Raw genomic sequence first — 25,749 nt, forward strand, 5'->3', positions numbered from 1 at the left:
CCAACTGCTCACATTGCCCCCACCTGCTCCAGTTTATAAAGTGGCTCAGTGTCATGTGAAGGACATTCTTGTTGCGTTGGCTTGGCCTGCACAGAGCCATGTGACATGTTGGAGAAGTTTCAGCCTGTTCTTAGGTTCCCTGTGCGACTTTGGAGCTACATTCCTAACACTGAAGATAGACATTCTTCCCTCAAGTTTTCCCCGTAGATTTACACTTTTGCTCTTTTCTTTTTAAAGCAGGAGTGACTTCAGCAGTTCCTTAGATCAGGGTTTTTCTCACACACCCAGAATTTGCTTTGGTGAAGGCAGCCAGGCAAGTCAGGAAGGAGACCACTCAACACGTAAAGAATGTCATGCTGTTTTCTTCCTACGGGTAGGTATTGTGTCTTGAAGAATCACAGAAATGGAGACTATTTGATCGTCACACTCAAAAAGAGGACAGAGTTTGTTCTGCAGAGATAGCAGGGAATAAACTGAAATTTATGACCGAGAGTCAGAAAGTCAGGCCTCCATTCACAGCTTTACCTCAAGTCAGGTGACCTGAATCAAGCTCTTACCTCTCCGACCTTTAAATTCCTCTTCAAAAAAAAAAAAAAAAGTACATCAATATTTTTCAACTAGCTCCCTATTCCCCATCAGACTCATATATAGTTGTAGATATAAGGTACATGTACATCACATACATAGAGATACCTAGACATCAGGGATCAGGTTTTCTTCCAAGATTCTAGATTTAAATGGGCCGTAGGTGAAGTCCAGACACTAAAGAAATTAGTGTTGGGGTGCCTGGGTGGCTCAGTGGGTTAAGCGTTTGACTTCAGCTCAGCTCATGATCTCATGGTTCGTGAGTTCAAGCCCCACACTGGGCTCACTGCTGTCAGCATAGAGCCTGCTTTGGATCCTCTGTCCCCCTCTCTCTCTGCCCCACCCCTAGCTCACACTCTCCCTCTCGCTTTCAAAAATAAATAAACATTAAAAAGATTTTTAAAGAAATTAGTATTTATTAAAAGCTATCCAAGTGACACTAATGAGGTACCTTGGTTTAGAGCCACTTATATAGACAACATCTAAGTAACCCCCATTCTCTACCTATAGAAACCCTACTTAAAATAATTTTCAAGGAGTTTTTATGCACATGGCAATGAGGCAAAACAAAGGAGGAAGAAGAGGAGAAAGAGGGGAAGGAGGAGGATAAATGTAAATCATTATTCTTGGCCTTCAGATCCTCATAATCTCTCAGGGAGTACCCAACAATATCACTATCACAACAGCATAGGTTATGTTTAGTCAAAGGAGTTTATGGCCAAATCCTTAAAAAAATAGAAGTGAAATAATCCATTCATGAGAACTTATAGAAACAGGTGGAAATCAACAGGAATTAGAATTAGGGCATGGAAGAGATGTGTGGAAGGACAGATGACATGTGTTTATCAGGTGTGAGGGAATACGCTTTAGACACACAGGACTCTTCCTGGTCCGGATCCATCATGGGGTGTCACGCTCCTGAGCCTTTGCACGTGTCACTCTCTCCGCTCACATCACTTCTTTATCAGTTGCTTTTACGTGTCATTTCCTATTTGTGTATTTTCCTACCTTTAATAAAGATCTGATTACCCCTTGTTTTTGTTGCTGAAAGACCTCTTCATATTACCTTTTTATCACCTACTAGATTCCATGATAGTTGTTTTGAAATCTGTCTCTTTCTTTACAGCTTTTTAATTAAGTGCTTAAAGTTTCTCTTTTATGGTCAACATGTAACGCAGTATCTTGCACAGAGAAAGTTACCTTTTTAAAAAAGTTTATTTATTTTGAGAAAGAAAGAGAGAGAGAGAGAGCACGCATGTGCAAGCAGGAGAGGGGCAGAGAGAGGGAGAGAGAAAGAATCCCAAGCAGTCTCCGCACTCAGCACAGAGCCCCGATACGGGGCTCAAACTCACGAACTGTGAGTTCCTGACTTGAGTCTAAATCAAGAGTTGGAGGCTTCACTGACGAAGCCACCCAAGCACCCCTCACACAGAGAAAATATCCTTGAGTTGAAGTAAGTATGGGCAGAAGAACAATAGCAATAAAGGTTTTTACTGAGAATGATTAGGGAATAAATACGGACACACGATGAAGACAGAATATAAAATTTGTATGTTTTGAGTAGTGTCACATTTGGAGACACACAAATAAAGGGAAGTAATTTGAAGCTATTGCAACTGGAATTCTCTGAGCAGGAAAATAACAAGAGTTGGAGACTTGATTGGAAAGGGAAGAAAATAAAGGTGAGGAATGTTCAAGAAGGATCAATAAGAACTGAGAACTAGAGATGAATTAGGAGTGCTATTGTCCTTCAGATAAAAATGTACTCATATCCGAAGCACATAAAGAGAGCATGGGGTATCCTTATGAAGACTTTTTACAGACACTGGAGGGGTGAAAATAGCGACTGAATTTTGCAAAGGAAGCTGAGGCTGGAGGTGGGGCTCTGAGAGCTGTTGACACAGGGGTGATGACTAAAGATACAGAAACTAATAGAAAGAGAGAACATGAGAAAAATGAGCAGAAGGTTAAGCATCTTTGGGAAAGGGCTTGAGGAGGAAGAAAAATCACCATGTGAGCCAGGAATAGAGAAGTCAACAAGAAGAGAAACAGTTAAACTGAAAAACAAAAACAGAAACAAAAAACAAACTTGGGTTTGTTCAAATAAACTGAATACAAAAATAAATAAATAAAAATTAGTCCTAGATGAACCGAAATTCCACTCTAGAGAGAGAAAGCAAAATTATTAGAAGATAAAAATTAATTCCTGTCCATTTTTTTTTCCAGCTTCCTTCTAATCTGGAGATTCTCAAAGGGGGGAGAAATGAAAGAAAGAAAAAAAAAAGGAAGAGAAACCAAAAAATGTGGTATTAGAGTCTAAAAGGAACAGAGAGAGTTTCTAAAAGGAACTAGTGGCAAAGTGAAAAAAATCCCAGATAGGGAAAATAGGTTTAGAAAGAATGCTGTTGTTAGTTTTAGCTAAAAGAAGGTTCCAGAAAACTCCTGAAAAAGCTTCAGTTTCTGTGCAGAAGGGAAGCTCACAGGGAGGAAGGCAATCATGTAAGTTGACTGAGTAACAGAATAAAGGAGACAGTTGAGATGAATGATCGAAGCAGAAGTGAATTATTTTTCAAAGAAATGGGATGGCATTTATCTGAAAATAACTAACAAAATAAGCATTTTGTTCCATCAATCTGTATGTCTGTTACATTGTTAACATCACAGGGTCTAAATTATGGAACTCCATACATAGTAAAGCTTGAAGTCTGTATGTGTGTCCTCCAACTTTGTTTTTATTCTCCCAACTGCTTTGATTATTGTAAGTCTTTTTCATTTTCATGTACATTTTTGAATCAGTTTTTCAATTTCCACCAAAAAAATCTAGGTTTTTTTTTTTATTGGGATTGTTTTCTTTCTTTCTTTCTTTCTTTCTTTCTTTCTTTCTTTCTTTCTTTCTTTCTTTCTTTCTTAGAAATGTTTATTTAGTTTTGGGGGAGAGAGCATGAGCAGGGGAGGGGCAGAGAGAGAGGGGGACAGAGGATCCAAAGCAGGCTCTGCACTGACAGCAGAGAGCCCAATGTGGGGCTTGAACTCATGAACTGTGAGATCATGACCTGAGCCAAAATCAGATGCTCAACTGACTTAGCCACAATCCAGGTGCCCCAGGATTGTTTTCAATGTATAGACTGATTCGGAGGAGATATGGCAACTTTGATAATCTCAGGTCCTCCTGATCAATGAATATATTTTTTCACTTATGTAATTTATTTTTAAAATTTGGCTTCTCACATTCAATGTTATGTAGTCTTTTAGCATATAGATATTGCACATCTTCTTTCAAAGCTATTTCTAAAAGTTTCTTGATTTTGATGCTACTGTAACTTTTGATGCTATTTTTATTTCAATTTCTAATTGTTCATTGTTATGAAATTTTAATGTATTAGTGCTCATCCTCCTGCATTGCTAAGCTCACTTGTTAATCCTGGTAGCTCTTTTGTAAATTCTCTGGGGTTTTCTATGTAAATTATCATCCATTCTGTAAATACAATTCTGTTTTATATCTTCTTTTCCAATGTACATGCCTCTATTTTCCTTGTTTTAAGTGGTAGAACCACTAGAACAATGTTAAGCGGACGATGTTTTCCTTGTCTTGGGAGGATCACGTTCAGTTCTTCACCATTAAGTATGATGCTCCCTGTTTTGTAAGTGTCATTTTTAAAGTTGAGGAATTTCTGTCTATTTCTAATTTGCTGAGAATTTTTATAGTGAGTTGACATTGAATTTTGTTGAGTGCTTTTTCTGCGTGTATATATATATATACACACACACACACACACATACACACACACACACACACTTTGCTTAAAAGTCTAGTACACTGCTTTTGTTAATATTGAGCCACCTTTGCATTCCTAAGATCAACCCTAATGTGTCTTGTTGTGTTATCTGTTTTGGGGGTTTTTGTTGTTGTTGTTGTTGTTGTTGTTGTTATTGATGCATTCAATTTATTAACATTTTGTAAAGGATTTATATCTCTAACTTAATAGAAGATGCTGCTTTATGTTTTTTTTTGTTTTATTTTGTTTTTGTAACATCTTTGGTGTCGTTAATAGAGAGATTCTGGCTTCATAAAATGAGTTGGTAAGTGTTCTATCTTCTATTTTCTGCACGATTTGTATTACTATTACTACTGATTTTTACCGTTTGGTAAAATTTGCTGGTGCAGCCATCTGGGCCTCAAGTTGTCTAAGGGGAAATATTTTTAAATTATTAACTGAATTTCATTAATGGATATTAATCTATTTCTTCTTGAATGAGCTTTGTTAGTAGTGTCTTTCAAAAAACTTGTCCGTTTCATATGTTATCAAATTTCTTAACGTAAACTTTTTTTCATAATATTCTCTTAACATTTAAAAATTTTTTTTAATGTTTATTTATTTTTGAGACAGAGAGAGACAGAGCGTGAACGGGGGAGGGTCAGAGAGAGAGGGAGACACAGAATCTGAAACAGGCTCCAGGCTCTGAGCGATCAGCACAGAGCCGGACGCGGGGCTCGAACTCACGGAGTGTGAGATCGTGACCTGAGCCGAAGTCGGCCGCTTAACCGACTGAGCCACCCAGGCGCCCCTTAACATTTTAAAGTCTATAGAGTATGTACTGATAAGCAATTTTTCAGCTGTAATATTGTTAGATTACACCTTCTTCTACATTTTTTGATCAGTATTTGCTTTGATCTCTTAAAACAGTTTTCGGTTCCATTAAGTTTTTGATTGCTTATCTGTTTTCCTTTCCTTACTTTGAATTTTGTTCTTGTTAAAAATTTTCTTTTATCTAGAAATTTCTTTTATTGAAGTATAATTAAAATACAGTGTTATATTAGTTTCAGATGTACAATATAATCAACAATTCTATATATTACTCAGTGCTCATCATGATAAGTGTACTTACTCTTAATCCCCTCTATTCTTTAATCTATCTCTTATTTTTATTATTCTTTTCTCATGCTTACTTTGGGTTTAATTTGATCTCTTTTTTGAGTTTCTAAGAGGGAAGCTAGACCATTGTTTTGAATCTTTATTATCTTCTATAAACATTTATTTCTACAAATAGCCTTCTAAAGTACTGCTTTAATTGCATCCCACAAATGTTGACATTTTGTATTTTTGTTTTCATTCAATTCAATTCAGTTTTCCAATTTTCCCTATGACTTCTTATTTGAGTCATAGATAATTTATCTTTCTTCTCTCTTTATTTCTATTTTAATTCCTATGCAGTAAGAGGACATACTTTGTATTATTTCAATTCTTTTAAAGGTTAATTTTGTTAATGTTTATTTATTTATTTTGAGAGAGAGAGAGAGCAAGCAGGGGAGGGGCAGAGAGAAAGAGAATCCAAAGCGGGCTCTGTGCTGACAGTGCAGAGCCTGATGTGGGGCTCGATACCACAAACTGTGAGATCCTGGCCTGAGAGGAAATCAAGAATAGGACGCTCAACTGACTGGTCAGCCACCCAGGCGCCCCTCTCTAAAACATGTTAAGATTTGTTTTGTCGCACAGAATGAGTTTTACCTTTGTGGATAATATATTTTTTATTTTTTAAAATTCATTAATTTTGAGAGAGAGACAGAGAGAGCAAGTGGGGGGTGGGCAGAGAGAGAGAGGGAGAGAGAGAATCCCAAGCAGGCTCTGCTCTGATAGCACAAGCCGGACTCAGGGCATGAGCCCACGAACCGTGAGATCATGACCTGAGCCAAAACCAAGAGCCCAACCAACTGAGCCACCCAGTTGCCCCTGTGGATCATGTATTCTTAAATTACAAGTTCATTCTGTTACTATTGGATGTAGTGTTCTCTAAATGGCTATTAGGTCAAGGTGGTTAATAGCATTATTCAGATCTTCTCTATTTTTATTTGTTTGCTTTATGCTTGTTCTATCAATTTCTGAGAGGCATGCATTGGAGTCTCCAATTATATTTGTGGGTATGTCTATTTTTCTCTTTTTAGTTCTACCTGTTTTTGCTTCATGTATTTTGGAGCTCTGGAACTAGGTACCCACATATTTAGGGTTATTATCTCCTCTTGATTTATTTAACCATTTATTATTGTATACTGTTATTATTGTTATTACTTTAATAGTCTTGGTTTTTTAGAATAGCTTTAAGTTTACAGCAAAAATGATCAGAAAGTACAGAGTATTCACATATACCCTTTGTCCCCATACATACATGGTCTCTCCCACCATCAAAATCCTGCACCAGAGTGGTTCATTTATTATGTATTGTCTTTTTTTAAAGCTGGTGATAGTTCTTATTTTTAAATCCACTTTTCTGATATCAATAGAGCACTCTAGCTTTCTTTTGATTAATGTTACACATTCTTTTTGCATCTTTTCATATTCAAGCAATTCATAAGACTTTCTCATAGACAGCATAACGTTGAACCTTTGCTTTTATTTTACCTGACAATCTATTTTCTATTTGGGGTGTCTGGATATTTAATGTAATTATTGATAAAGTATTTGAGTGTATTATCCTGCTATTTGAATTCTATTTATCTTATCTTTTTTTCTTGCATTAATTTATCAAGTATAGTTTATAATTAGTTTTCATGGTTGTATTATTTGTCTTCTTGTGTGTTTGTGGTTACAATCTACATCTTGAACTTATCACAATTATTTGCTAATATCATGCCACTTATCACATATCATAAAAATCTTACACTTGCATTCCTCCTAATTCATTACACTGACATCATACTTCTACATACATTATCAATCACACAGTGGTTAAGCCTTTTTGATTTAGATAACCGATCATTTTTAAGAAGATGATAAACAGTAAAAAAACACAAACAAAACATGATTTTTTTTTTTTAAATCGTTTCTGGTGCTCTTCACTTCTTTTCTTTTTAAATAATGTTTACTCAATTTTTTTAAAGTTTATTTATTTATTTTGAGAAAAGGAGAGGCGGCACAAGTGGGGGAGGGACAGAGAGAGAGAGAGAGAGACAGAGAGAATCCCAAGCAGGCTCCTCATTGCCAGCACAGAGTCCGTTATGGGGCTCGAACTCATGAAACTGCCAGATCATGACCTGAGCTGAAACCAAGAGTTGGATGCCTAACTGACTGAGCCACCCAGGTGCCTTACTTTTCTTTTTTTTGTATGGGTCTAAATTTTATTTTGATTCTATAGTCTTTCTACTTTTAACATTTCTTATGGCACAGGCATGCTAGCAATGATTCTCTCTGCTTTTGTATCTGAAAAAACCAAAGTTTTATAGATTCCTCAGTTTTAGAAGATATTTTTCCTCAGTTTAATATTTTCATTGACTCCCTCCCCCCAATTTTTTTTTTAAATTTATGTTTATTTATTTTTGAGAGAGAGTGTGAGTGGGGGAGGGGCAGAGAGAGAGGGAGACACAGAATCCAAAGCAGGCTCCAGGCTCTGAGATGTCAGCACAGACCCTGACGTGGGGCACAAACTCATGAACCATGAGATCATGATCTGAACCGAAGTCCGACGCTGAACCAACTGAGCCACCCAGGCAACCCTCCCCCCACCCCAAATTTAAAGACATTTCTCTATCTTTAAGCTGGCTTGTTCAGTTTCTGCAAGAAACTTGTTATTATTCTCATCTGTGCTTTTCTATATGTAATAATCCTTCATTCTTGTGCTGTCTTAAGGTGATATCTTCATAGTTTTGAGCAGTTTGTCTATGATATGTCTGTTATCTTTTTGTTTGTTCATTTCTAACCTACTTGGGGTTTACTAAGATTCTTCAATCCGTGGTTTGGTTTGTTTCCTTAAAAGTGGAAAATTCAGCCCATGTTATCTCTTCAAATATCTCCTCTTTCTGTTCTCTCTCTCTCTTCCTTCCTTCCTTCCCAATTGCACGGATGTTCCACTATTGCGTCTTTCCTACTGCTCTGGTGTACTATTTGATATTTTTTAAAACTGCTTGTGTTCCCCCTGTTTTGATCATATCCATGACTCACCTTCAAATTCATTGAATCCTTTATCTTTAGCATCACATCTGCCAATGAGCCCATGGAAGTTTTCATTTCCATATTATGTTGTAAATCTCCCACCCTGTCCGTATTCCCATTTGCTTCTTTTTATACTTTTCCATCTGCCCAGACATGTCTTCTACCTTTTCCATTCAGTATTTTAACATATTAAACATAGTCTGAGGGGCACCTGGGTGGCTGAGCATCTGACTTCGGCTCAGGTCATGATCTCTGGGTCTGTGGGTTTGAGCCCCACATCGGGCTCTGTGCTGACAGCTCAGAGCCTGGAGCCTGCTTCAGATTCTGTGTCTCCCTCTCTCTCTGGCCCTCCCCCACTCACACTCTGTCTGTCTGTCTGTCTGTCTCTCTTTCTCCCATAAATAAATAAATAAATAAAACATAAAAAATTAAAAAATAAACATAGTTTGCAAAATTTCCTGTCTGGTAATCCTCACATGAGTCCAATCTCTGGATTTGGTAAGGTTGACTGACTTATCCTTTCTTTCATTCCTTCCTTCGTCCTTCCCTCTCTCCTTCTCTCTTTCCCTCTGTCTCTCCTTTTCCATCCTCCTCTCCTTTCTTACAATTCTTGTTTGAATAGTGGACACTGCTTATGTGTAAGAGTAAAGAGGGAGGTAACCAGCATGTATGGCCTGAAACGAGCACATTTGTTTTTCTTTCTGATCCTTGCGTGGGCAGTTGAGTCAATCGGGTTGGTAATCAAGCAGATGTTGCCAGCATTCCTGCCCCTCCGCCATGCCGTCCAAAGTGTACCTTGTATTGATGGAAGGAGAGGGTTCTTGGGTGGGAGGGATTTTCCTGTGTCTCCTCCCCAAGCAGAGGGGTTTTATTCTATTTCTTCGGCAGCCGTACTGGGCCACTGCCTGAGACCAGTGGGAGGAACGGTAGTGCCCCTCCTGTGGCTGTGGGCTATGCTATCCCCATCTCGGGGGCAGACCTCTTGCTTTGACCCCTCACTCAGCAGAAATGTACCTTGGCTTTGTCCTTCAGTAGCTGATGCCCCTTGTTTGTTTTTTCTCTCAGAGACGGTTAATCTGTGTCTGAACCTTTGGGATAGAAGGGTTGCCTGCCCCTACCCCGGTGACTTAGGGCATTTGCTTTGTATGAGAGAAGTTTCCAAGAAAGTGGGTGTGGCTTCATGCTGAGTGCTACTGAAGGGGGCTCTCTCAGGTCCTAGCCCTGTCCCTAAGTGCTTCCCATGAACACCAGAAGTCCATGAAAAAGAGGCTATAAGGGACTGTGGATTCTCCTCAGGTCTAGGGCTCCCAGGTATTTTAAGCTGTCCTGTTAGCCCATAAATTTGGCTTTTAGGAATTTGCTAAAATGTTGGCTGTTTTCTTCTTCCCTGCTGTTATGGTGGCTGACCTTTCCTTCCATATTCTGCCCCAGGCGAAACTGGTCTTTCTTCTCTCCTTAGAGTGGCTGTTATCTTTTGGAATTCACTTCATTTGGCTGCAATGTGACCTCTGTTCTCTGATAAGGTCAAGAAAGGAGATGATTTTATAAATTATCTGGCTTTCCCCCCTTCACTTTTAGGGTGGGATCAATATTCTTTTGTATATTCCTTTACCTTAAGGCAGCACACAGGGTTTTGGGATCCACTTCCAAAGTTTATATTTGGGAAAAAAATAAAGTTTATATTTGGTAAGATCTGTCAGACCAGTCAGAGTTTACCTTTATGACTTTGTTGTGTGTATTTTTTCAATTTTACATTTAATCTCTCTTCCACATTCTGAGAAAAAGAAAACATTATAGTTCTTTAAAATTTATTCATCACATTGTGTTCTTTAATGTAGCTGGATTCCTTCTTCTTAACGGTTAACCAAAGGCCTCAAAACAATTTATTAAATAGATCAGTTTCCCCAAGTATTTGGCTCATACAACTTAATATATACTAAATTCCCACATGTATTTCTTCCCCTCTGTGTTTACACAGATGTATGGCATGATAGGTGTGGTCAATTGTCTGCAAAGATGACTGCCAGTAATTCTTCTCATTCTTATATGTGGATGTTGCTCGCCTACCAAGAAATGGAGAGTATTTCCTCTTCCCTTGAGCATTCTCTGGCCTGAGAATTGCTTTGGTTATTAGAGGTTAGGAGTTAGCTACACCACTCCTGGGCTTTGGGTTTAAGAAGCTTGGCCGACTCTGCCTTTGCTTGCTTAGAGTTTCGATTTACCATAACTAAGTTTGGCTATCCCGCTAGAGAGATCAGATGGAGATCATGACCTTCTGAAGGGTAGAAGCCCACAGGGAAAGGAGGACCTAGAAGATGAAGGACCATGAGGAGAGTGAGCCTCAGTTTCCCAGCTGAGGCGCTAGGCATGTGAAGGAAGCCATTTTGGATCTTCCAGCCTGGACTGGGTTCAACCTGACCAAGCCCTGCTATCAACTCAGGGAGAAGTAAGCTTTCCCCGCTGAGCCATGGCAAACCAGTTAGAAACATGAGCCAATTAAGTGGTGGTTGTTTTAAAACACTACATTTGGGGAATGGTTGTTATGTACAAATAGATTAATGAGGTCATGTCGGTTAGAAACAATCCAGGTCATGCCACACTTTTGTTTAAAGTGCGAGAAGATGAATCAATTCTAGGAAATAAAAGAGAATTGGATACATTTATTACTAATTGCGGGGAATTTGCCAGAGGAATTAAATGGAAGATAAATCCACCACTCAGCACTAACGAGACCTCAAGAAGATGGACAATATTTATGTGTAAAAGACTGATCAATGCAAATTTTGGGGTACAGTTATGTTGAAATAACTGTTAATAACAAGTCTTAGGACATCTTGAAGCCAATGCATTTGCACTTGCTTTTTATGTCCTCTATTGTTAGGGATGTCCCTTTTCAATTTAGGATCCTGAGTAACACCCCACTTGTTCTTTAGGGAAGTGATTACAAGTGTGGGCATTTTTTTCAGATGAGACCCTATCCACTGACCACAGATGTCAGGCCTTATTCTCACAGTAATTGAGTTGGGTCCATTCACTTGCATTCAACCTGACCTGTTTACACACCAACTATGTGTATATTTAGAATATCAGGCAAGATGGCCACCGGGGCAATTAAAGCTGTCTGAATCCCTGTTAGAGACGCAACAGCATTGAGGGATGGAGAGGCAAAGACCAGAGCTTCTGAAGGCAGGTTTAGGAACATTAACCTCTCTCTCTCCCTGTTGTGTCTACTGTTGAAATTAGACAGCAGCCCTTGCAAGGTAAACCCCAGGCAGCAGCTGTCAGTACTGGACATCTGGCAGTTGAGCTGTGCTGTGCTTTGGCACTGATTCACCTCTCCACCCCCAGCCCAGCCCGGAACTTTCTGAGGCTGAGTATCACAGATGCTTGTACTCCATGTATCACTCTTATTGCAAAGCAGCCCCAGAGACATGAAGGGAAAAATGATGTTATGGGGGAAGGGTTGCGGAGAGATGTCTCATGAGACGTGTTCTGCACACAGAAGGTGGGATGGCTGTGATGTTTGACATCACTCAGGAGTTATTTCACATTTACAAGCCTGTGATCAGATCCTGTTCATTTATTCTACCCAAAATGACACCACAGGAACAGTGACTTGTAATGGAAAATTTTCTACCTGGGTCTTTTTATGATTTCGGCGAAGATATAAACATCCTCATTTTTCACAAGAGAATAAAAACTGTTAAACATACATCCAATGGGGCTTTGCAGCCTTTCAAGTGGAGCATTAGAAGCCAGTTTCTGCTTTGGAGTTTAAATCTTTTAAACCCGAAAGCTGCCACTCTGAGGTGATCCACTTTTCATGTTCGTGAAAGCCTGGGTGAATCTTTAAAAGTAATAAAACTTGAATCGTCCCACTGGGGACTAGGAAATGAGCTTTCAGAGCAGGTGGATTCATTCAATTGCAATCATGTGAAGCTAAAGACAGAGCAAGAGAGGGGAACAGACAAGAAGATGAAGAGAGATGGTGTGGCTGACTTGAGAGGAATGACCCGCCCTTCTCCCACGGGTCATACCCTTCGATATAGTTTCTCATGCACCTAGGAAGAGAAACACAAAAAGCCATGCCATTGGAAGGCAAGTTCAGTAAAACACAGCCACAGGAAAACTCTCTCAACGATCAGTGTGTGCATCTTCTATTTTTTTATACAAAACAAGGAGAGATTTGTGTCAGACCAAGACCTATTGCATTGTGCTTTCCTTTTTTTATTCTAATGTTTATTTCTTTCTTTCTGAAAGAGAGTGAGAGAGAACACAGAGGAAGGGCAGAGAAAGAAGAGGGAGACAGAGAATCTGTCAGTACTGAGCCTGACACTGGGCTCGAACCCGTGAACCATGAGATCATGACCTGAGCTGAAGTTGGTTGCTTAACAGACTGAGCCACCCAGGCACCTCTCACATTGTACTTTTCTAAATAAATTATATGGATGGGGGGGGGGGGAATAAAGCAAATTATGATGCTGCATAATTCTCTAAGAAAATAAAAACCCATAGTGGTCTGAAATTATAGTTCATACATTTTGAGGTCATTTATTAGCTACATACAATGATATTTGTGAATATATAATACTTTCCAGGGGAGGAGTGGGGGACAATAAAATAAAGCAAATAGCCAAATACCTGGATGTGAACAGCTATACGTTTGCTGAAGCCCGGAGCTCAGATACAAGTTGTGGACAGGAGGGTTTAGTGTCACAGCCAGTAGACCACACAGCGAGGGACACCCCGAAGGCCTCTGGCTCCAGGCCTATTCCCTTTATGTGACCTTTTGCTATAAGAGGACTGTGCTAGGGGAGAGTCAGAATATTATTTTGAGACCTGGGATTAGTACCCAAACCAGCAAGAGAGGACCTGGAAATATATTTCCTTAAGCCTAATTGGCTAAAGGAATCTTCCCTCCAAGAACTCTGAGTTGCCAATGGTTTCGAGTTCTTTCTACTCAAAGCTTTGTGCAAAACAGATACAAACATATCTCCAGTTCTTTTCCCCTCAGGCCTGTTTCCTGCTGGAGGGAAAGTGTGGATATTCAGAGACGTGGAGAAAACATAGAAAACTGGACTTCAATATCTCTCTGCTGCCCTCCTATTTCTTAGGAGAAATCTCTTCTTTTCCTTCCACAGACTTTCTGCCTTCCAGAAGAGTAATTTTACCATATAGAACACAGAATACATACAGTAACCTTAATATATGAATGCAGAACAATTCAGCCAATATGAAATCAAGACAGCCTTAGAAAGGGTCATTAATCTATATGGAGTATAAAATAAGTTTCCACTCTTAAGCTGAGCTTTTCTTTATAGCTAGGATTTTCTTTGACTTTCAGATGTGCTCACTGGAGCATTTGCTATTATCCTCATTTTAAAGCAGAGGAAAACACGGGGCGCCTGGGTGGCTCAGTCGGTTGAGCGTCCGACTTCGGCTCAGGTCGTGAACTCGCAGTCCGTGAGTTCGAGCCCCACGTCGGGCTCTGTGCTGACAGCTCAGAGCCTGGAGCCTGTTTCAGAATCTGTGTCTCCCTCTCTCTGACCCTCCCCCCGTTCATGCTCTGTCTCTCTCTGTCTCAAAAATAAAGGTTCAAGCAGAGGAAAACAAGACCAACAGGTAAAGACCATCAGATTTGAGAATTTAATCACTGCAGCACACTGCATGTAACTAACACAGGTATAATTTGGTGTTTTTTTCTTCGGTAGAATCTTTTCCATTTCGGTACCATTAAGCTTGGTAAAGGCAAAAGAGACCCCAAGGGCAACACCTGCTTTAGTCTTTTTCCTCTTCCACAGCACAGCAGACAACAACACTCTTGTCAAACAGAAGGAATCCATTCAGTGTTGAGCCAGCGCCCAGGAACTTGTTAGAGAGTTTGAGGTTGCCAGGGCAGAGCACTGATTTTTGCAGACCCACCGACTTCGTGGCTCCAGGTTGCTAGATATTTGTCTAATCTTCTCCTCAAAGAGGGCCTTGATTTACTTGCTGTATTTTCAACCAAGTTTTCAACTTTGAGACCATAATCCTGTGATCAGAAATCTCTTCATTGGCATGCATCCCGAGAAAGATCCTATAACCCTGGAGTCATGTTTGCATTCTAAACAGAACATGTGTTTCATACAGTGTGAAAATGCCAACAGAAACTGCCTGCTTAATTTTATCAACTTTCTTTTTTAGAGGGTGCTGACAGCCTTGCAGAGGCAGGGCTAGAAGCTTGGACCGGTAAACCTGCATTCTGTGGTTTTTTCGTTAAGTGGTACATCAGGAGATTAATTCAGCCTGAGTTTTGCATTTGCATTTTGTACCAATGCCCAGAGGTCTTGGGAGCAAACGCATATTTGATACCTATTTATCTTTGTCAAGGGGTTGTCATGGGAGCCAAGGTGATATTGACTTTAGTGAGGTCCTTTGAGGAGAGGTGATGGGCAACCGGATATATCTGCTAGGTTCTATTTTCACATCTATCTACTGTTTGCCAGAAGGTTAAGTTTCTCCCACATCTCTGTCAGCACTTTCCAACCTTTTCCTTCCCATGGCACTTTCGCTAACACCAAGCTAACATCAAGCATCGCTGCTGGTAGTGATGATGACAAACGGGGTAGAGATGTGTGCTTATGCGTCTATTTGCTCCAGGTGAAAGTTATTTTTTTTGAGCCTTCTAAAATTTTATAGGTTGGTGGGTGGTAGTTTAGAAGGAGAAGCCTGGGTCTTTTAGAAGGATGTACCTTACTCTGTCAAGTGTGAGAGAACAGACCAAGAAAGGTAATGCATGTCAAAGAAGTATGAAGCAAAAGAAGTACAATGGAATCCTAAAAGAAAAAAAAAATTATAGCCCGGAACAATCTATTAGAGCAAAAGCTAGAACCATAGGAAAGCCATCATTTATTGACCTATCACTTAGATTGTAAGTCTGTTGTCATTTGAAACCTCTGTTATGGTTTCATCCATTACTTTAATACACTGCTTGGGGGGGGGGGGGGTGGAAACTGAGAAATGAATTTAAATCAAGTGTTAAGTCTCCAGTTCTGAATTTGTAAATGAGCTTTCCAATGTTATATCTCCTAAGCTTACAAATAAAGACCATTTTCTGAAAGCAATGCCTAAAATAATTAGAAAGACATTTTTCCCCCCAAAACACTCCGGGCTGAAAACACATGTGCGTTCTCTCTCTCTCTCTCTCTCTCTCTCTCTCTCTCTCTCTGTCTCACACACACACACACACACACACACACACACACACACACACCCCACACATAATTGCTGTGTTTCTGGCCAGTTTTTCTTCCCTGTTTCTAAAGCTTGAGTTTCTAATATGTGTCAAGCACTGTGCTAAGCATGTTAGCTGGATTGTGTCAGTAATCTTCAGGTTTACACAGTCTTTATACCCATTTTACAGGTGAAGCAACCAAGGCATAGAGTCCTGACACAAGCACAAGTTGAGACCCAACTAAAAGCTGAGATCTGTTCCCTGAGCCTCTGCTTTAACCCCCATCCAACTGTACTTCCCAGCTAACGAGACTAAACAATGATACATACTCTATTAGCTGCATCTGTTTTTATTCACAGCCACATTTTTTAATCTACTTAAATTGTCTTTAAATGTTCTCCTTCTGTCTACCTGTGGAAAACTAGGTTTTTAGCCATTTTCCAGTGATGACTTTTTTTACAGTAATAAACTGTGTGTATGGTTAGGTGTATATATGCGTAGACTTTTAGACATATAGCTCTGTTAAAGGATACAAAAGAAACTGTGACTGCTTCCAAAATAAGACAAACAAACAAAAAAGATTAAGTAACATGGTTGAGGGTAAGAGGGTCAGATGTTGAAATTTCTTTCATGTTTATTTTTGAGAGAGAGCACGTGAGCAGGGGAGGTACAGAGAGACAGGGAGACGCAGAATCTGAAGTAGGCTCCAGGCTCTGAGCTGTCAGCACAGAGCCTGATGCAGGGCTGGAACCCACAAACTGCGAGAGCCATGACCTGAGCCAAAGTTGGACGCTTAACTGGCTGAGCTGCCCAGGCATCCCTGTTGAAACTTCTTACATGTACTTCTGTTACCCAACCAAAAGCCATTTTAAAATCAAATTGAATCAAACCAGAATAACTAAAACTTATTCCCCTGGAAGAATGTTGGCTTTCAAGTGGATAAGCAATCACCTGTGATAACTTTTATGCACCACCAATAAAACGTTATTAGCCACACCCTATTTTCTGCAAATTATTACCATTAGAAATTAGTTCAATTCCAGGGGCTCTGAGTGGCTCAGTCAGTAAGCATCCAACTCTTGATTTCGTCTCAGGTCATGATCTCACAGTTTGAGTTCAAGCCCCGCATCAGGCTCTGTGCTGACAGCGCGGAGCCAGCTTGGGATTCTCTTTCTCCCCCTCTCTCTGTGCCCCTCTCTGGCTTGTGTTCGCTCTCTCTCTCAAAATAAATAAAACTTAAAAAAATTAGTTCAGTTCTAATGATCTGTTAATTATATTTGATTCTTTTACCATGTGTCGCAATTTCAGTCTTTACATAAAAATAGATGGGCTTAATTAACTCAGGTACATTCATGCATTCTACAAAGAATCCATGTTTTATCGGTTCTTACTCAGAAGTTAAAAGTTCTAAATGTCAGCTTTATTTTGGATTTTGACAAAGCACCACCCGACAGGCTATGTGTGGTAGCAGGACAGAAATTTATGACGGCTTCTTTGAGAATGTTAGCCAACATCAGGATGCTCTATTTCAGATCTGGGCATCACTATTCACTCACGCATTCATTCGTTATTCCTTGAATTGTGCACTATGTTAATTAGGTCCCTTTCAGATGTCTGCTTTCCCTCTGGTCCTGACAATATTTGGAGAATTACGGGAGCAAAGAAGGGATTTCAACAGAATAACACAAAAGCCACCCTAGTAACCTATTCAGTTGCTGGGGTCCCAGCTGCTCCTCATCACAGACAAAATTGTGGGCACGGCATGCTCTATGGTGGCATAAATACCAGGCATTCTTTCAGACTCAGATGCGACTTAGTTGAGGTTTGTATTTGGTCATTGAATCCTTTTTTTGTAGCCAGCTGGAGTGTTTGGTTGTGATACCTGAACAATTTTCGGATGAATCATGCTGTGGTCATTACAGACCTCTCACCTAACTGAATAATTTGATTTGGTTTTCACTTTCCTTTTTAAAATGGTTGATTACACCTCCATTAGCATGCATAATGTCGGTTGGGCCCATAGAGGCATAACCAAATATATATCAGTAAAATATTCTGCAGGCAGTTTAAACAAACTGCGTGTCTGGCTGTCAAAGGCAGCACTACTTAAAATGGCTAAGACTCAGCTCTAGGGTTTTCTTGTCTGGATTTGAATGCTGGGTTTGCCCCTAGTTAGCTCTGTGTTCTGGTGTAGGTTGATTAAATCTCCCTAAGCCTTAATATACTCATGAAAAAAAAAAATTTGTTGTAAGGATCAAAGTAAAGAACATGAATAAAGCTCTTAGTACAGAGCATGGTCTTGGGTAATCACTAAGTGTTAATTTTTTATTTTTGTGTTAGAGTCCCTGGATGTTGCTGAAGAGATATGCAGGAGGGCAGGGGTAATGTTGGAACTCACGTAGCTGTTCTGTAAGGGTGGGTTGAAATAGGAATTTCCTCCGATAGCTCAAATTTCTCCTCTTGCATGCAGAGTCCTCAAGGATACATTCCTAATCCTGACTTTCCTCCTCCTTCCCAACACCAACTCTGTCAGTCAGACACCTTTACTCACACCGCTCTCTGTGAACTTTCCCTTGGGGGGAATGCTCTGCCCTCTTAAACCCCATTCACATTCCTCCAGCCTACAAAACCAGTTTGAATTTCATAATAGCGAAGTTCCTCCAAAAAATATCCTTCCCTCTCCTTTCCCAAATGCCAGTAAGAGAATTAAATAATTTTTGCCACTTGTTTTGGTGGTACGTTAGTACTCTAAGCTGCCGTGACAAGTGGCCACAAGCTTTGTGGCTTCAAACAACACAACTATGTTATTTCACAGTTTTGTTGGCCAGGAGTCTGACACACGGGCTCGTGTGGCTAAGGCCAAGGTGTTAGCAGGACTTTTATTCCTTTACATAGGAATCCCCTTCTCTTGCTCATTCAGGTGTGGGCGGGATTCATTTCGGCGCAGTTGTAGGACAGAGGTCCCTTCCCTTCCTGGCATTGGCTGGAGGCAGCCCTGAGTTCCTGGAGGGCACGCTCGGGTCCCTTACACATGGCCTCCACTTCAGCTCTTCTCATGATGCCATCTGTAGACTCAACCTTCTGCCTTCCTCTTCCAATTTTAAGGACTCGTGATTAGATTGGGCCCACCGGCCCCAAATAGCCAAAGTAATTTTGAAGAAGAAGACCAAAGCAGGAGGCATCACAATCCCAGACTTTAGCCTCTACTACAAAGCTGTAATCATCAAGACAGCATGGTATTGGCACAAAAACAGACACATAGACCAATGGAATAGAATAGAAACCCCAGAACTAGACCCACAAACGTATGGCCAGCTAATCTTTGACAAAGCAGGAAAGAACATCCAATGGAAAAAAGAGAGTTTCTTTAACAAATGGTGCTGGGAGAACTGGACAGCAACACGCAGAAGATTGAAACTAGACGACTTTCTCACACCATTCACAAAAATAAACTCAAAATGGATAAAGGACCTGAATGTGAGACAGGAAACCATCAAAACTCTAGAGGAGAAAGCAGGAAAAGACCTCTCTGACCTCAGCCGTAGCAATTTCTTATTTGACACATCCCCAAAGGCAAGGGAATTAAAAGCAAAAATGAACTACTGGGACCTCATGAAGATAAAAAGCTTCTGCACAGCAAAGGAAACAACCAACAAAACTAAAAGGCAACCAATGGAATGGGAAAAGATATTTGCAAATGACATATCGGACAAAGGGCTAGTATCCAAAATCTATAAAGAGCTCACCAAACTCCACACCCGAAAAACAAATAACCCAGTGAAGAAATGGGCAGAAAACATGAATAGACACTTCTCTAAAGAAGACATCCAGATGGCCAACAGGCACATGAAAAGATGCTCAACGTCACCCTCATCAGGGAAATACAAATCAAAACCACACTCAGATATCACCTCACGCCAGTCAGAGTGGCCAAAATGAACAAATCAGGAGACGATAGATGCTGGTTAGGTTGTGGAGAAACGGGAACTGTCTTGCACTGTTGGTGGGAATGCAAACTGGTGCAGCCACTCTGGAAAACAGTGTGGAGGTTCCTCAAAAAATTAAAAATAGACCTACCCTATGACCCAGGAATAGCACTGCTAGGAATTTACCCAAGGGATACAGGAGTACTGATGCATAGGGGCACTTGTACCCCAATGTTTATAGCAGCACTCTCAACAATAGCCTAATTATGGAAAAAGCCTAAATTTCCATCAACTGATGAACGGATAAAGAAATTGTGGTTTATATACACAATGGAGTACTACGTGGCAATGAGAAAGAATGAAATATGGCCCTTTGTAGCAACGTGGATGGAACTGGAGAGTGTTATGCTAAGTGAAGTAAGCCATACAGAGAAAGACAGATACGATATGTTTTCACTCTTATGTGGATCCTGAGAAACTTAACAGAAGACCATGGGGGAGGGGAAGGAAAAAAAAAAGAGGTTAGAGTGGGAGACAGCCAAAGCATAAGAGACTCTTAAAAACTGAGAACAAACTGAGGGCTGATGGGGGGTGGGAGGGAGGGGAGGGTGGGTGATGGGTATTGAGGAGGGCACCTGTTGGGATGAACACTGGGTGTTGTATGGAAACCAATTTGACAATAAATTTCATATATTGAAAAAAAAAAAAAAAGATTGGCCCACAGGGACAACCTGGGATAACCTCCCTATCTTGAGACCGGTCACCTAAGTCACATTTGAGAAGTCTCTTCTTGCCATGTTTAGGATGTGGACATTTTTCAGGAGTCATTATTCTGCCTACCCAGGTCATTTGCTAAAATCCGTTTAGGATTATAATGATACATATGCATGTATGAACCACGTGCATTTTTTTTTTCAATAGTTTCTGTGTCTTGCCTCCCTGTCAAGATTCTGGAAGTTAGGGAGGGACCAGAAGCGTGTGTCTTATCTTATTTGCAGCCCTTGCCTGAGCCGCCCCAGGGTTTTTTTCAGTGAGACAGGTGATTGACAAGGCAGTTGGCAGATTGCCAAGTCATTGGTTCAGTATCTTCATATTCCTAATCTTATATCTTAAATAGTCAGATTTATAAAGGACTTATTTTTTATTGGGAGACTGATCTAAGAGATTCCCTCTGATACAGACTCTTCCTTAGGCAAATGCCATAAACTTGACTGACCATGCTTGGAATGATTTAAGTAACAGGTGTCATGCTCTTGAAGCTGAACTTCAAGGTTGAGTTTACTGGCATAGAAGAAAAGTTTATCCTAATAGCATTTTGTGAAAGCATGAATTCTAGCAATGGCAAAAAAGATAAAGTGTCCTATACATGACAGACATTTTTTTTTTCTCCAGGAAACGGTGTTTGAATGTCCTTCATGTTTACATAATTTTATGAGTGGGCCCATTCTTTTTATCCTGGGTAATCTATTAAAATATTAGAACCTCCCTTCTGAGCTTTTTCTTGTAATATTCCCTCCTAATTCTTCCCACTTCTATTCTGTGATTCTAAATATAGAAAAACAAATCTTTAAAAGAAGCCATGCCTAACCTTTGCACAAGTTTTTTTTTTTTTTTTCCTTCTCACCGACATAAAACATGAAGCATGTTGGTTATTTTGTATCCCTGGTAATTAGTGCCATATTTGACACCATAAACTTAAAATATGTGTGCATCAGTTGACTAATAATAGCAATCATTGAAAACATGAAATGACAAGGTGACATCTCTGGACTTTTCCCACAGAATATAATCTTAATTGCTGTTTCCCTCCTACCCACCCCACCCCCAACCCCAGCACAGCAGTATTTGGTTTTGTTTGCTTGCTCCCTGTTTATAACTGACTCTTTAGATTATGGGATCTGATTAACAACGTCAGCCTGAAAGAAACCTTTCTTCTGTTGCAGACCCCATAAAGACATTGCCCTGAAACTCTTTCTTGTGGTACAGAGCAATGTTTGACTTCCCAAGGAAACAGTAGAGTGGAACTCCTTAGCTCAAAGCTGGTAAGGACTTCGGATGTTCAGCTGACTGTATCTGTAACTTGAAGCATCTCCAGGACACCGCATCCGACCTACCACATTATGTGGAATTGGCCTGCATCATTATAATAGTCTTTATCGCTCCAGGAGCACTGGAAGACCATGTTTCACCGTGATATTATCCACCTCTGATTTTAGTTTAAATCATAAAACGTGGCTTCAATGTCCCTTTGCGTCCTCCAAATGCAAAACAGATCCACTGTTTGCCTTTACAATGATTTTTAAAATTCCCTCATTAAGTATTAGTAAACTTACATAAACATGGGGAGGTGGGATGGGGTAAGGGGTCGCCATATAATAATGCATTTACATATTTACTCACCTATTAGTCTCTGTAGAACATTCTGTCCCGAGGCAAATCCTCAATATAATAAAATCATTTAGGAAAACAACAACTACCACTAGCCTGCTCTTGGCAACTAATCACGGATCTCAAAATTGTATTCTCCCGGAAACCAAAAGAAAAGAAAAATGATCTCAGAAAGGCCTGTTGTTTTGGCAAGCAGCGAAATGCAATTGCATTTCTACATATTGAGTAGCAGTTGGAATTTTATAAATGGTTAATGCTGGGATGATTCCAGGAGGCGTTAGAAATATTAGAGCCTGTGGCGCATTACAGCTCAGCGATTCTGCACAGCACTAAGGGCTGAGCAGCATCCATAGAGAGTATTTCTGACGTAGCCAGGCACTTGAGAATATGTTTCTGGAAGCAAAATGAGATGAGGAGGAGGGAAATTGTGAAACGGATGGTGCCAAGATAGGTAGAAAGGAAAATTATTCACCGGGCAAAACAAGTTCATTTGAGCATGGAAGGCATTTCTAACAATCTCTCCACCTATAGAAAGTGGACCCTGTTGAGAGTTGAAAAAAAAAAAGGGGGTATTAGCAAAGGCCATAAAGGACAAGAGTCTAGCTGATATTTGGTCATGCTTTTCTTTGAACCCCTCACATTGGAACCTGGGTACACATGTACACACACACATCACATAGCTACGTACATACATACGTACGTGTAGGTCATTGTGTAATTCAGACTATTGAATCTTTTTAATGATGATCCATTTTCTTTCTTTTTTAATTTTAACTTCCTGTTGAATTGCTGCTTCTATAATCCCCCAAATACAGAGACACACTGAGCTGCACACCTTGCCCCATTACTCCTTTGACTGGCTCGGAAGCTCAATGGCTTTCGTGCTTCCACTGTCTAGAGTCCCAGTACCAGATGGCTTCACATTTCTTTGCTCTGGGACCCGAACTCCTTGCACTGCTTTCATTCTCTACATTCAATTGCACATTTGCTGTCTCCACAATAGACTCTCACAGTAGATTCCTATCCTCTTTCTTCCACGCGGAGATTCCTATGTCAGACTTCCCCCATTTGGCCTCTTTCTCCCAGACACCCAGGCTCAAAATCCTCAAGCTTTTAATCACTTCCTTTGTCTCACGAAGGACACCTGTGTAGTCTCCAGAATCGGAATGAGCCCATATTCTCCCTCACGTCTGCCCAGTCTCTTTTGTTACCGCAGCCCTAACCTATCATTTCAGAGCTCAACTAGAGTGGCAGCAATATGGTCATCGGTCTATCTGGCTTTATTCTTTCCCCACTCACTTTATCCTAGGCATTACTACCAAAAAAAATAGACCATTGCATGGGACACAACCCTCACATGAAACCATCTTCAGTGTTTCGACTTTGTTTTCAGGATAAATCCAGACTTTGCCTATCCTTCATCAAATCTACACGTTGAACTCTACCTTTATTCAACATTTTGGGGGAGGGGCTACAAAATTCTGTGCTTCGGGTCACATGATTCATCTTTCCTGAAATGTTCTCCCTTCCCCACATCTTTATCATAGTCCTACCCTTTTCCATCGTATGTAGTTCAAATCTGATCGTGTTTGAGGAAGACCAAAAAATTCCATCCAGCTTAAGTTGAAATATTTTTTTAAAGTCCTTATTCATCAGACCTGTCATGTAGGAAGCTTTTTCATCCAATGAAAGCAAACTGTGGGAGACGCAGGACAGTTGTCTGCATCCCGATGTGGGAGGTGAGTAACTCGTATGGCATTTCCTGAATGGTGGGCGGCTGATGACCAGTGGTGGCTGGTCTTGAGACCGAAGTCTAGATCTTTGGATCCCAGGCAACATCCCTAGCACACAATGTGAGTGGAGGCACTGTGGCATGCTCCTTATGTGCAAATGCATAGCTATTAGGTGGCCTGGGATTCCAACCTGGCTCTAGGAACGTGAAGTTGGACAAATCGCTTAATATATCTGCTCCATTTCCTAATCTGTGAAATGGGCCTGGGATTTGTGTGAGGTCAAAACAAGGTAATGCAGATAAAGTGTTTTGTACAATGCCTGCAACGGAGAAAGCCTTCAATAATTCAGGCAGCTGCTACTGCAATGCCATGACTGGATAAAGTGGACTTCCTGGAAGAATCACCTCCCCAAATGCCAGTGGTCTAAAGGTGAAGTTATTTTCAACCTTACAACTCTGATTATGTCTATACATGAACTAAGATCCAAGGTGCTTTCCCCTCCTATTCTAGATAAGATAATTTGATTATATCACTACAATCAAATAAGATTACACAGGCTCATCAATTCATTTGATACTTGGCCTTTTTTTCCTTGGGCAAGCATAATTTCATAACAGTATTTTCATCATTCATAACAATATTTTCTTGGTGGTTATCAGTGTTTTACTCCTAAAACTGAAATTATTTCTTTGCTCCTTATTTCTCTCACCAGGCCAGGAAAATTAAAGCTTCAGGTCACACACACTTCCAGAAAACACTAGTTCATACCATAGATCATTACTTGGCCTGGAAAACCCACAATTTAATTTTTGGATTAACCACACTAATCATCTCCTTGAGAACCAGATGCCCCATTGCCAGATCATACCAACAGAAAGAAGCAACGTTCAGCTCTTCGAGAAATTCTAAATAATTCCAAGCAGGTAGCAGGAAGCAGTGTATGCAGTAGCTAAACGCTTTGTCTGGACTCCACTGTCTGAGTTGAAATCTTGCCTATTACAGCTGTTGGATCTTGAGCAGTGCCTTTCCATACTGGTTTCTATTTTATTATTTTTATCTTGTAAGATTGCTGTAATATATACATAAAATAATGCATATAAAACATTCAGCGCAGTTTCTGTAATCTAAGCACATATAACCTAAATGTTTTATTTTCAGTGTTAGTGTTATTATTATGATTGATCCAAAGATGGGCTATCACTGATAGCAGCTTCTGAATTCCCTGTTCTCTGTGCTGTGGACTTACGGGTTTCTCCCTTTTCTCAGTCTTTTCCTCAACTAAACTGAAAACAATTTGGCAAAGTTCCAAGTAGGTAAACCCCAGTGTATCAGAGGGCAGTGGTGGGGAGGGTGTATAACAGTGGGTTGGAGGTCTTACTCAAAATGCCCACGATTGGGGATATTCGTTCTGGCACTAAGTGACTTCCAAAAATCTGAGTTAGCACATATAATACCAAGTTGCCATAGTTGCCAGGGATGGCATTTGATACCATCTACTGATAAATGACTAGAATGTTCTTTGCCTTTCCATAAAGGGAATCTTGTTAAGTGAATTGGATAACTCTTGAGAGTGTAATAAGACTTGGCAAATCAATGCCCTTCTGGAGAACATAATCATGCTTTCTGGAGCCATACCACAGTAGAGTACTCAATTATTTAGAGAGACTCTCGGGCACCCAGCCCATCAACTCTTGGATAGTGCTTCAGAAGTCACGAGTGTTGCCTATCTGAGCTGCTGAAAAGCGGAATGTCCTACATCACCCTTTGAAATGGGTAACAGGTAATGCCCTGAAGTTTCTCCAATCATCCTCTGGTCTAGCCCTTGCCTTAATTCTGTGAAGACACATAGATAAGGAGATGCTTGTGTGCAGAATTGCAGAATTGTGTGCTTTCTATTATATGAAATTTCCCCTAAGTTACAGGTGCTCTGGTGAAATGTATTTCTGTAGGACTATTATCTGTTGTACTAAAACACAATGTAT

The 25,749-nt window shown here is 40.2% G+C and overlaps 1 long non-coding RNA gene across 1 annotated transcript; it reads left to right on the forward strand.

Annotated features, from left to right (window-relative positions):
- The first annotated feature begins 241 nt into the window (after window positions 1-241).
- On the forward strand, window positions 242-3,295 carry LOC122484755. Its single transcript, XR_006297695.1, has 2 exons — window positions 242-373; window positions 2,812-3,295. It is a non-coding gene; the product is annotated as an uncharacterized LOC122484755 (long non-coding RNA).
- Window positions 3,296-25,749: the final 22,454 nt, after the last annotated feature.

This window comes from Prionailurus bengalensis, chromosome E1 (assembly GCF_016509475.1).
Source record: "Prionailurus bengalensis isolate Pbe53 chromosome E1, Fcat_Pben_1.1_paternal_pri, whole genome shotgun sequence".
In the NCBI taxonomy this organism is placed as follows: Eukaryota; Metazoa; Chordata; class Mammalia; order Carnivora; family Felidae; genus Prionailurus; species Prionailurus bengalensis.